Consider the following 13575-nt stretch of genomic DNA (forward strand, 5'->3'; position numbering starts at 1 on the left):
TTAGCCCTCCTGTGTTTCTCGCGCCTGACACCCCAACCGGCAGTTTAGCATCTGCGGGGACCATTACCGCCTCCACCACAGCCAGGACGCCGCCACACCTCCTTGAAAGGCCCATGGGATCACGGTGTTAGGCTGCGGGGCGGAGGTGGCGAGGGTGTTGGTCACTTCATCCGGTGGCGAATCCTTACTTGCCGTGAAGAGAAATGCTAATAGCATCAGAGGGACGCGCCACTCCCAAGACACAACCAAATCCACGTGAGGCTGGAAAAGATGAGTGGGAGAAAGTGAGCGGCAATAAGAACAGAGATGAAGAGGACGAGACAAGTGAATAATATCTTGAGGACGAGGCGATTAGTAGAAGAGGAGGAGGAGGAGGAGGAGGAGGAGGACGAGGCGCGCCAGGTCCCAGGAGAGCCAGCATAGGCGAGGACATCTGATGTGAGAAGGCAGCCTGTGAGTGTAGCCTATTTCTCGCACGTCCGAGTCTCCGCCGCCAAAACACGAATCTCCACTCTTCCTCACCTTCCTCCGCACACAGCCTCCCTCCACCCTAGGCTGTAAATGATCAGATAACCTTATTTGTCGTTTTTACCTTAGCCGAAACCATGTTGTACAGCGGCCTAACCCTGCACACACCTTGCCCCTCCCTTCCCCTCTCTGGTTCCTTACCCTTCCCTCTTCCCTCGAGACCAGGAAGGGAAGGAATACTTTGGCTTGGAAGTTTAATCTCGTATCCCTTTTCGGTGGCAGAAAGTAAGCATCAAAACAGATTCTTTCATCCTAAATAAAGACACAAGGAGGGGCTAATGCGAGAGAGAGAGAGAGAGAGAGAGAGAGAGAGAGAGAGAGAGAGAGAGAGAGAGAGAGAGAGAGAGAGAGGAAATGATTGACTGACTGACGCATCGGTAAACAGGATGTCGCGTGTCACAGAGGGGCTGATAATAGTCTATACAGAGGGAGTGAGGAGGTGGTAAGGCGGATGTGTACAAGTATAGGGCAAATAGCTACCACTACCACTACTACCCACCGGCACCGTAACTCATGGCCAAACACCGCGCGCAGGCTAAGACGCAAGCAAAAAAAAAGGCAGGGGGGTGTTAAAAGGAACGCGAAAATGCAAGGGTTGAGTTACAGGAAGTCAGCATAAGGTAGTGGTAATGGGGCAGGTTCAAGACAGGTAAATAGAGACAGGTGTGAGGTAGGAATTAAGGGAGAGATTTAGGCAGACTTCTTTCTGGCTTGTTTTGGGAAAGAAAATGCTGAAAAATAAAAGTTTAGTCAGAAGTCAGAATGAGGAAATGACAATGGCCGGACAGATGTTAATTGTAGGAGACAGGTGGTCCAAGGAATTATGCAAGAAATTCAGAGAAAATTCTTACACGTTTCGACATAAGTGAGGAAAGAGTTTAATGGTTTGATGAGAAGTAAATACAATCTTTTTAGCAATGATATTCAAGTCATATATGGGAAGACAAATATGAGACTGTGCGTTCAGGGAGACAGGTATGTGAGAATCGGTATGATAGGTGTGTGGGGAAAGGAAGAAAGAAATGAAGGAAGGAAAGGAGGTAAGGAGGAAGGTATGTGAGGCTGTGTGTGTCAGGTGTATGAGAAGAAAAGATAAAGAAATGAAGGAAGGAAAGGATGAAGGTATGTAATCGTTAGTCTGTTAAATGTATGAAGAAAGAAAGAAATGAAGGAAAGGAAGTAAAGAATGTAGATTTAAAAGGTGTGTGAAGAAAAAACAGATAAAGGACGAAAGGTAAGAAGATAAAGAGAGAAATATATAAACATCACTGTGCTATGAGGAAGGTAAGGTAAGGAAATAAGGTATGTGGGGCTGCGGGTGTCGGGGTGTGAAGGCGCGAGTAACTTCCTCACAGGTGTTGCTTGAGCCAGCCTTGGGTCGCCGCGGTAATCTATTCCCCTCCCGTGCTACCCAGGTGTGCCTCGGGTCAGGGGTCAAGTGTCCGCCTAAATGAGGTAATTACGAGAATGACATAATGGCTCTGAAGAGAAGAGGGCCATTAATTCCGAAACGTACGAGGAGGAGGTGGAGATGATGGTAAAAGAAAAGGTGGAGGTGAGAGAGGATCAGGAAGAGGAGGGGGAAGTGGAGGAGGACGATAAGGCGAGAGGAGGCATACGTTTAAGCCACCTGTTCTCCCAAAGCTCGACTTGTTCGTGATGATGAGAAACACAAAAGGAAGAAAACGTATTGAGGAACGTGTGGCCTCGCGTGTCGTTTGGCGGCGTTGAGTTCAAACGATGACGGAGCTTGGGAAGGAACTTGAGGTGTGAAGGAAGGTTGCGCTCCTCCCGCCGGCGCTGGGAAGTGCTTGCGTTTTTTTTAAGAAGTATTTTTCTTTGGTTATTTTCAACCGGAGAGTCGCTTGCTCGTTTTCCGCCGCGGGTGAGGCGCGATTTGGAGTGTGTTGTCATTTTTTTCTTGTCACCGCGGCGGGGAGGGAGAGACCCAGGCGATGCAAATGAGGGAAACGAGAGAGAGAGAGAGAGAGAGAGAGAGAGAGAGAGAGAGAGAGAGAGAGAGAGAGAGAGAGAAAACCTGAGGACTTCCATGTCTGAAATTGCAGGCATACCTTGCTGGTAAGGTGTGAATCTTCGCTTGCGTGTGTGCGTACCAACTAACTGCGCACACACACACACACACACACACACACACACACACACACACACACACACACACACACACACACACACACACACACACACACACACACACACACACGTTTAAGCTTCACCCACCACCACAACCGCCGCCGCCACCACCACCACCACCACGGGGGAGGGGCGAGAGTGACTCTGAGGTGTTGATGTGCGCCACAAAAGGAGAAGTGGTCATTGTTTCTCTTTTTCGGCGACGGTGCATTAGTGACTTGAACACGCGACGCCCGCTGTGTGTGTGTGTGTGTGTGTGTGTGTGTGTGTGTGTGTGTGTGTGTGTGTGTGTGTGTGTGTGTGTGTGTGTAAGAGGGAGATACTCGATAACCACCACCTAAAAAAAAAAAACATCAACAAAAACACTGTTAAAAACTATCTCAACGTCTACATACAACACTCAAACATTTCCTGCTCAAACCAACACGTGACTGAGTGAATAAGTGATCCACAAACTAACCGAAAGAAAACGAGGACGATAATGACCAAAAAATGGAAGAAGGAGGGAACGAGAGGCTACGAGAAGAACAACAGACACGAGAATGAGCCCCACAAAAGGGAGTGACGTACACCATCACTCTACCATTTGCCTGAATCTCCTCCTGAGCGTCATAAGCGGCCGGTCACCGCATAAATGGTGTCCCGAGGGTGGCTGTTGGTATTGCCGTCCGCCCCTCCCTGATTCGCCTCTCTGTTATCGATGCTCGCCTGCCGCAAGCCCTCACGCCATCGCTGTAAAGGGACGGCGAGGGTCAGAGTGGAAGGAGGCGCTACTGTGAAAGGTTGCGAGGCTAAGACTGTGGGAGGAATACCGAAGGAGAACCAGGAGGACTAAGGAGAGGAGTGATACTAAAGATGCAGGAAGGATAGTGGGAATTAGAGACTTTTCACTGCTTTTTGGGGAGTGTTTGTGGATACAGTAGGAGGTAAAGAGGAAAGGAGGCAGGCAAGCTACAGGAGGAGGAATGCCTGTGAAAGTTGGAGTTTTGGATTTTTTTTTTTTTTAAGCTTTTTCGTGGATTTTTTCTTATATGATAGAAGGATATGAGGAAGGATGTAAGAAGAAAGCATTGATGAGGAAGATGCTTAGAAGAGAGAAAAGTTAAAAAAAAAAGTAACAGGAAATTACCGGTTTTTTTTACAGCTTTTCCCATCTTTTTCGTACGTTATTTTTTTTACTTTGTAGTTGGTTAAGACAACGGGAAAGAGAAAAATGGATAGTTGAATTATGAAAACGGTGGAAAAGAACATGAAATCAGTAATGATATGAGAAAGTGACTAGAAAAATGTTTCTTCTAGAGAGAGAGAGAGAGAGAGAGAGAGAGAGAGAGTGTGTGTGTGTGTGTGTGTGTGTGTGTGTGTGTGTGTGTGTGTGTGTGTGTGTGTGTAAGGTAGATAGGTAGGTAGGTAGGTAGGTAGGTAACTAGGTAAGAGAATCGTTTGAAGAGCTATATAGGGTCAGAGCAAAGTAAACTACGACGCACAAGGACAAACTGGCTGGGAAAGAAAGGTGTGGTGAAGAAATCAATGGTGGTGAATGTGGGGCCCTGGAAAAGGCAAGGTGGCGGTGGGGGCTGCGTGATGGACAGCCAACAGGTGCGAGACAAGACAGGTGAAGGGACATTGTGTAGGTGAACTTTGAAACCACGAGCCTTTTTTCTGTCTTAAATGGCTGGTCTTGCATCGCCTTCTTGCCTGTCTGGATTTGTCTTTGTCTCTGTCTTGGTCCCTCTGTCTCTCTCTGTCCGTGTGTTCGCTCTTCCGCCCGTCTCTCTCTCTCTCTCTCTCTCTCTCTCTCTCTCTCTCTCTCTCTCTCTCTCTCTCTCTCTCTCTCTCTCTCTCTCTCTGGTGTCGCTCGCTCGCTCGCAATGTTTGGGTGTTTGTTATTGGGTTTCAAGTTTCTGTTGAGTATATTGACTTCCTTTACGTCTCTCTCTCTCTCTCTCTCTCTCTCTCTCTCTCTCTCTCTCTCTCTCTCTCTCTCTCTCTCTCTCTCTCTCTCTCTCTCTCTCTCTCTCTCTCTCTCTCTCTCTCTCTCTCTCTCTCTCTCACACACACACACACACACACACACACACACATATCTTATCTCTTGTTTATATACGAGTACTTTCTACTATAGTTTATCTTTCTCTTCCCTCTGACTCCTCTTTCTCATTTCTTTCTCACTCCTACTACTATACTCCATCTTCTCCTTCCCTTCCTCCTCCTCTGTTATCCTGTCTCTCTCCGCACTAGTTGGCATGCAATAGTTACCTAATCAACCTGTGTAAGGAACTCAGGGTCTGTTGCTGTTTGGACTTCCTTTGTATTCCTTTATATACCGTCACCACCATCACAGCCACCATCACAACTACCACCACCACCTCTTCTCTGCTTGGCCTAATTGCGTATGCGGGTCACGAGGAGGGATGGTGGTCGATAATGACTGGAAATAATTAAGACACCGGAGTGAGGATGAATGGCGATCGGTCCCTGCGATCAGGTAACACAAGCGGACAAGAGTAATTGGCCGCAGGTGATCGAATGCCACCAGTCAAGGGGCTAATTAAAAACAACTGCGATTCTGATGAGGTCTACTTGTGTTCGATTCTTTCTCTCTCCCTCCAGTACCAACGCCGCCGCCGCCACCACCACCACCACCACCACCACCACCACCACCACCACCACCACCACCACCACCACCACCACCACCACCACCTCGACCTTCTCTTCCTCCTCCGGTGCCGAATCGTATTCTCGTATTCTTTCTCTTAGTCTTTTCCTTCCTCCTCTACCTTTTTTTTTTCTCCTGTTTTCTCTTTCTCCTGTCTATCTGTCTTTTTTTTCTTTTTCTAGATATCTTTTCTTCATAATCTTTCTCCTTTTCATATATTCCTCGTCATTGTTTTTCCTCCCATCTTTTTGTCCTTTCTTTAGTTCCTCAAGTTATTTTCTTCTTATTCGTCTTCTTTTCTCCTAATCCTTCACCATTCTTCAGAACATTATAACTTATCACATACACCTTTGTAAGAACCAACAAGTCAGCTGATGCTTTCCTTTCCTATGTAGTGTGCCTTAGGAGCAAGAGAAGGAGAAAGAGTAAGAGAGGAGCAGTATGCGGGCGCGGCTCGGACATGGCTGGGAGAGTGCCGGGAGAGTCGCTATCGAGGCTGCTTTATGGTGAATCGCTTGCCTGTCCTTGTTTAGAGGCGAGATACCACCTGACCTGAGACGCGACGGGGCTCGAAGTCCGTCTGGGATCTTGGGCAGTGGTGGGTCTGGCGCAGCGAGTGATGGGAGGTGCTTGGCGAGGCGAGGGTGTGGGGTAGTGGTTAATGGAGAGGCGGGGATTGGGTTAGTGTTCGATAGGGTGGTGGTGTGGTAGTGGTGGTGGGGGCGGCAGGAAGTGCTGGGTGGTGTTGTGTTAGGCAGGAGTGGTTGTTGGTGCGTGTGGTGTGAGTACCATGCTCACTACCATTCAAGTTAAGTATCGACACGTGAGCGCCGCTAACTAAACCTTGCTAGTTCCTGCACGTGGAAAGGATGTACTAATGATGAGGATGGAGTCTTGCAGTAGTGAATTTAGTGTTATGAGGATGAGGAAAAGGAGGACAAGAAGACTGAAACCGATAGTGATGAAGACAAAGTATCGTGGAACTGTATGAGGGTTCGAAGAAAAAGGAGGAAAAAAAGGAGAAAAAAGTATGAGGGAAAAAACAGACGAGAAATTAAGAAAGCGAGGTCATTGGGTGCATGCATGCAGAGATCACGAGACTGGAGACCGGGAGTAGAGTCGAGAGGAGGTGGACAGATACAAGCATGACAATAGTGGGTGACAGCTTCTTAGGGGTCACAGTATCCCCGGTAACCTCCACGCGACAAGGCTGAGGGCGAGGCCAGTTTTTATGCTGTAGTGTGAGCAGCGGCGGGGAATATCAATGCTGAGCTGGAGGGAGACTCGCTGGGAATTGATCGATGGCTGTTTATTAGCGTTCTTGGAGATCCGGGCGGTTCCTGACTCCCGCCCTGCTCTTGGGATTGAGATGTCGGGGAGTGACGTGTGGAGTGAATAGCTAGTAACGGCATGTATCCTCCTTTCTTCTCCTACTCCACCTTCCCCTCTCCTCTTCCTCCTCCTCCTCCATCCCCCATCATTATCTTTTTTTATGAGCTATGTAGGGTATTTTTTGCCCCCTCCCCTGACGCGTATTGATAGAGCAAGACGGAGGTATCACTTTCTCTCTCCCTCCCCATCCGTATCCCTCGTCACCTCTGTAACTTAGTGCCTCTTCCCTCACCACCTTGATCCTCGTCCGTATCTTCCTTCCCTTCTGCACCTCCTTTTGTCCTTTCCCTTCTACGTGAAGAGCAAACCTTTCTATCTGGCCACCATATATTCTCTCTCTCTCTCTCTCTCTCTCTCTCTCTCTCTCTCTCTCTCTCTCTCTCTCTCTCTCAGATTAACGCTTTAGCTCATCAAAAAACAGCTTTTGGTGGACTAGAATATCTTGTTATTCGTTCATCATTTATGCTCATTTATGTTCCTCCCTCTTCCCTCATTTATTATTGATGTGTCCCCTTGTATATTCAAATTGATGTTTTCTCTCTCTCTCTCTCTCTCTCTCTCTCTCTCTCTCTCTCTCTCTCTCTCTCTCTCTCTCCCCTGCCTATACTTTGTTTGCTCACGTGACAGGTGGCCAGGTGAGAGCGGTGAAGGTGGGAAAGGTAACAACCACTGTGGCTGCAGAAGAAACACCTCACATGTTTAACGTCAACAAACACCGTTGTCATTCCCCGGCGAGGTGTTAACATTATGAGCGTGACAAAGGCGCGGGGCAGATTAACGAGCAGAAAAAGGATCTGAGTGAGATTTTTTCTTTACTTATTCTTTATTAGTTGTCTTCCTTAGTTTTCGTACTTATTGTTATTGTTCTTATTTCAGGGAATATCCTACATCATTATTTTGATTTGAATGTCTGACTCGTTTTCCTCTTTTTCTTATATGTTTACGTTTTAGTGAAAGGATATGGTTTCTACGTTTTCTAACTAGTTATTTCCATTTTCTGTGAATATAGTTTAGTATCCCGTAATGTAAAAGCTCAACTCTCGTATTTTTTTTTTTTCTCATGTGCGTTATGGTGAAAAGAATCTACTTTATGATTTTCTTTATTTGCGTTATTTTTGGCGAATTTAGCTCAGTATCCCTTAATTAAAATCCTCAGCCATTTTTATTTTTGGATAATTCTTTATATATATATATATATATATATATATATATATATATATATATATATATATATATATATATATATATATATTTATGGAAGCGTAGCGAGGAAGGCATGCAAGGAATTAAAGTAGTAAAGGAAGGGAAAGGTGCGGAAGAGAAGCGAGATGGAAGAAAAAATTGAAATATAAAGGCGTGAAATCTCTGCTAAAATTCTTGGTCTTTTTTGTGGGTCTGTGTTTAGTGAGGTGACAGTTTCCCCGACCTGTAATTAATGGGGTGGTGAGGCTGACAGGTGAGGTGGGTCAGGAGGAAGGACGGCGGGAGGAGGAGGAGGAGGAGATGAAAAGAAGGAAAAGGATGGTTAGGAGGGAGAGCTGTGTGTGTGTGTGTGTGTGTGTGTGTGTGTGTGTGTGTGTGTGTGTGTGTGTGTGTGTGTGTGTGTGTGTGTGTGTGTGTGTGTGTGTGTGTGTGTGTGTGTGTGTGTGTTTGTCGCGGAGGAGAAAGAACGCTTATAAGAAATGAATAACAAAAGAAGAGAATTACATGTGACCGCTATTTAGAAAGCTTCCTCCTCCTCCCCCTCCTCCTCCTCCTCCTCCTCCTCCTCCTCCTCCTCCTCCTCCTCTTCCTCCTCTTCCTCTTTCTTTCCTATAGTGATTAAGCGATAAAAAAATACTGAAATCCACTAACTTTTTCTCCATCCTTTACATGATAATACTTGCATATCATCAGTATTGCAGCATCAGTGACGGTGACGGCAATATCGGTAGCAGAAGAGGAAGAAGTACCGTCTCTCATCACCCGTATAACTTAACCTTAAGTACACACAGGAGGCGCAGAAGCAGGTGTGGGTCCCGAGGGCGTTTCCTCTCGTCCCCCGCAGCTCGCCGACAAACCCGTTTTCTTCTATGGAGCATTGCAGTAATTTGAGCTCAGCGGGATAACTAAAGAAAGCACCCTTGATTGACCTCTCTCAACTCTCGCGTCTCCCAGCCAAATGTGAGAGATACGTGCTGGATGCGAAGGGTGCTGGTGGCGTAGTGGTAGTGTGATGTGGCGTAGGCTCGTCCGAAATTGCGCCTTGATCTGTCTCCTATTGGTAAATCAGAAAGTAGCGAAACATATCGGTACAAATTTGAGGTTTTGAGTGCTTGTTATTTGCTTCAGTCTTGTCTTGTCTTGTTGTCTTCCATTTGAATACATGAGAGAGAGAGAGAGAGAGAGAGAGAGAGAGAGAGAGAGAGAGAGAGAGAGAGAGAGAGAGAATGGCGCAGATTATAAGCTTTTAAAATATTCTAGTCGGCATAGGAAAGTAAATACTTTATTATATATATTTATTATGAAAAAGACTCGTTTATAGACAAAGATTGCAGTAATTCACTCAATCCCCCGGCCCCACACTTGATTTGAAACACTCAGCTGCCTTCCCTAAACACACACACACACACACACACACACACACACACACTGCTATTTGGACACGATAAAGACGTTCGTGGCGCGGACCTCACGGGGTCGTCTCAGTTCCCAACACAAGACTTGATTGCGTCTGTCCGTCCGTCTTTTGGGTGCTCAGGTGCGGGCGGCCAATACCTCGCCAGCACGCCGTGGCTGAAGGTCTCTATCGCCTCATCTCCCCTAATGAATATGGCCCTCTGCACAACACAGTGGCAGTCTCCTCTGGCAGTTAATAATTATGATATCATCGAACAGGTCCCGGCGGCGGGGTGCTATCGCGGGCCGGGCACAGCCGCTAATGTGACAGTATCGCACCGACCACGTCCCCTCCTCCCGCACCCCGACGTGTAAGTACAAAATAAAAGCTGAGGCCCTTGGTAATGCCGGCTGTTACGCCCCGAAGCCAGGTGACTCGGGGGGGGCGTGGCCGGCCAGAGGAGGCAGCGGGAGGCGCACCGAGGCTGTCTCAGGTTTCAGTCGAGACAGCATTCGTGAGGCGCTCCGGCCGAACTAACCTCAGGACCTGAATGACAATTACACCTTTTCTTCGAGGAACCGAGATATGAACGACATCCCGCTGTTGGCCTCGCTCCTCCCTGCCCGCCCTGATACTCACACCGAATGAGAATTACGCCTATTTCAAGAGGCAGAGAGATAGGAACCTGGCTCGTTTTTTCCCTTGTCCTCCCTTGCCTTTCCTACACAAGAGGGCGTGATGGATGGGAGTCACACCTATTTTCTGGGAGGGAATGGAGATAGGAATCGCTTACACTGCCGTCTTACCTTTCACTCCCCTGTCTTGTCTTACCTTCCCTACCCAGTCGGACTTAACTCTGCCTGCCTCGCGTCCCCTACCAGGCATCTCCAAGACTCCTCTTCCTCCTCTCTCCTCCCTAAGCGTCTGCGAGATACGAGTGCTTGACGTACAAACTTGTGAGGAGGACGGGATGCCAAGATATCACGAGGCACCGTTCTGTGACTCACCCGAGAATGTCTTAATTAAATGAGTGTTATCTGTGTCGTGCTGAAGGGGACAAATTAAATGTTAAAAGTTGAGCTGAAAGATAAAAGAAGAAAAGGGAAAAGGTGTGCCTGGGAAAATGTGTGACATGTTTGGCAGAAAACAAGTTTTGTGTCTGAACTGTCATTGTTGTTTCTATCACGAACGAAAGGAGACACACACACACACACACACACACACACACACACACACACACACACACACACACACACACACACACACACACACACACACACACACACACAAGAAACAAATTATAATACAGCAACAAATACGTAACAAGCGATAAATATTTACAAGGTCATAATTCGAGGATTAGCATGCAACATTGTGCAACAGGAAAGTGGCCTTTGAAAATTAAACCACTAAACGAATTGTCTCAGTTACACTACCTGCTGCAAAGCGATACTGTTCTTGTTTATACCGGAGTAAAATTACGTTTATTCAACATTTGTTCTCATCACAACTAAGGGATCGATTTAACGTATAGTTTCCTAACGATTTAATGTATTCTAAATTAACGTCCCTGTGTAAAGCGTCAAGCATTAGCCTTTGCTAGTAATTTGTCGCCTAACGTTCAATTACAGAGGAGCAACATAGAACCTTCATAATGCACGGTCTCTCCATGCTGAGCTTCTCCTCTTTGAGTTGTGCAGCAGCGACGCTAAAGAAAAGAAAGAGGATCGCTTAATTAAAGATCCGCCACCCGACAGTAAAGGGAATTTCAAAACTGAATCTAGCGCCACTTAATGAGCGCATAAACTTACATCAAATTCCACTAATTAATCTTCGCACCAAACTTACATCCCCGCTATTATGTAAGATTATGAAGTTATTAAGTTAAGCTGGTAGTTTGCCTCTTCACTGTTTGGTTAGCGAGTCATCAGGTGTTCCTATGAAGACTTCAACCTTAATATTTGAACGTAGTACTGTAGAATGAAGAACAGCAGCGTGTCTCAGCCCCTCAGTGTGATTCCAAAAGTAATGTCGGTAACAATAGCAGCAGAGAGAGAGAGAGAGAGAGAGAGAGAGAGAGAGAGAGAGAGAGAGAGAGAGTCATCACTGAATTTACCATATGGATAGACTAATTACTTTGCCCTGTCAGATTCATGCTGTCAGGCGAGAAAGTAAGGAGATTGTCTTTGCTGCTGATGACGAAACGACCCGCAAATAACTCCAGCAAGTCACTCGAGTTATCTCCTCTGGGCTGTGTGTATCGTCCCCAAGAACCAGACCCAACCACCGAACCAAGAATAAAATTGTAAAAGAAAACCGATCTGTTGCCGCCGTCATGGTGTGAGTATTTTTTTACACCCCGAGCCATTTTTCATGCTTTTCTTTTAAGCGAGAGTCGACCAAGGAACAGGTTGTGGTCTTGAGCGCAAGAAAGATCAGGGGCTGGTCTTCTTTCTGTCTACCTACACTCTCTGGGTATACTATGCAAAGGATAATATGTTTCTCGGATGTGTTTGAGCGGCTGCCACACCCCGCCCCATAACTCTTCCATTAATTATGCCGAGGAAAACATTAGGATCAGGTGCCGCGGTCAATTTATGGCAGGAAAGTAGCCGAGAGAATTTTTAACACCTCGACGCTGAATCACCTCGTCGTGTTTAGCCCAGTTTCGTCGGGCTTATTATTTGCTGCTCTATACTTACCGCAATTTACTGGATAATTATGAAGCATTCGTCACTGTCAGCGCGGCCCGCCGAGGTTGTTTATTCCATGTAATAAGAGGATGAAGGATTTATTGATTGGCGAGGGTAGTGGCGGAGCTTCATCCATCACTCACTGTTGTACCGCTGCCGCTGCTGTTGCTGCTGCTGGTGCTGGTGCTGCTGCTGCCACTATACCTCTCCTGCTGTTCCTGGTTCTCCCCTGTCTGTCTCTCTCACCGCTCTCCTTCCTTCCTTCCTTCCTTCACGTTGTATCGTCTACTCCTCCTTCTATTCTCTGTCTTTCTTATATGTTGTAGTTTGTTGTTTCTCTTATTGTTGCTTTGTGTATCTTGTTCTTTTTCCCTCTTTCTTATACATTTTATCTTTTTTCCTATACTCTCTCTCTCTCTCTCTCTCTCTCTCTCTCTCTCTCTCTCTCTCTCTCTCTCTCTCTCTCTCTCTCTCTCTCTCTCTCTCTCTCTCTCTCTCTCTCTCTCTCTCTCTCTCTCTCTCTCTCTCTCTCATGTTTTCCGCCTTTCGGTCACTGCCTTCAAAATTATTCTTCCTTCCTCTTCCTCGCAAATATCAACACATCTGTCTCCCATTCTGTACATATTTGTTACTTCCTCTCTAACTTTCTCCCTTTCTCTCTCCCTATTAATGTATCTGTCTATCTCCTTGTCTGTCTTTTCCCACACATAGCCACTCCATCTCTCTCTCTCTCTCTCTCTCTCTCTCTCTCTCTCTCTCTCTCTCTCTCTCTCTCTCTCTCTCTCTCTCTCCCTTGATCTTTTTTTTTCTTTTACACTTCCATTCCTCCTTCCCTTCACTTCTTCCTTCCCTTTCCTTGCCTCCATCTTTCCACCAGTCAGTTTCCCTTGAGCGCTGAGAGGGTAAATAAACTCAGTCTTTTGCTACCTGGTGGTGATTGAGGTGTTGCAAAAAGGTGGGACAGGTGAAGGAGAGACATGAGGGTAGGCAGAGAGAAGGGCGAGGGAGAACAGTGGATTGGTAGAAAGGAGGAAGAGGAGAAGGCTAGAAAAGAGTGAGGAATGAAGACGAGACTATAGATAAATGATTGTTGGTGTGTTTTTTTAGGTGCATTTGCGATAAGTAATCGTGCCTTCGCTTTATCTTTGTGGTAGAGAAAAGTACCAGAGTTTTATTTACTACTTCGTGGTTTATGATGGTTGTGTTTGGTTGTGTTTAGATTTAGTTAAGCGAGATCAGGATATGTTTAATTGGATTTGGTTTGGTTCAGCTTTGTTAAGTTTGGTTGGTTTAGATTATGGCGAATTTCCTTGTATTTAATGTGGTTAGGTTAGGTTAAGTTAGGCTGTCTGTCCATCTCTAAGTTACCTGCTCGTAATCTAACCTAACGTAACCTTGAAATCAGGATGTGTTTAATTGGATTTGGTTTGGTTCAGCTTTGTTAAGTTTGGTTGGTTTAGATTATGTCGAATTTCCTTTTATTTAATTTGGTTAGGTTAGGTTAAGTTAGGTTGTCTCCATTTCTAATAATCTAACCTACAACGGCACCTAACCCA

Source organism: Portunus trituberculatus, chromosome 40 (assembly GCF_017591435.1).
Source record: "Portunus trituberculatus isolate SZX2019 chromosome 40, ASM1759143v1, whole genome shotgun sequence".
In the NCBI taxonomy this organism is placed as follows: Eukaryota; Metazoa; Arthropoda; class Malacostraca; order Decapoda; family Portunidae; genus Portunus; species Portunus trituberculatus.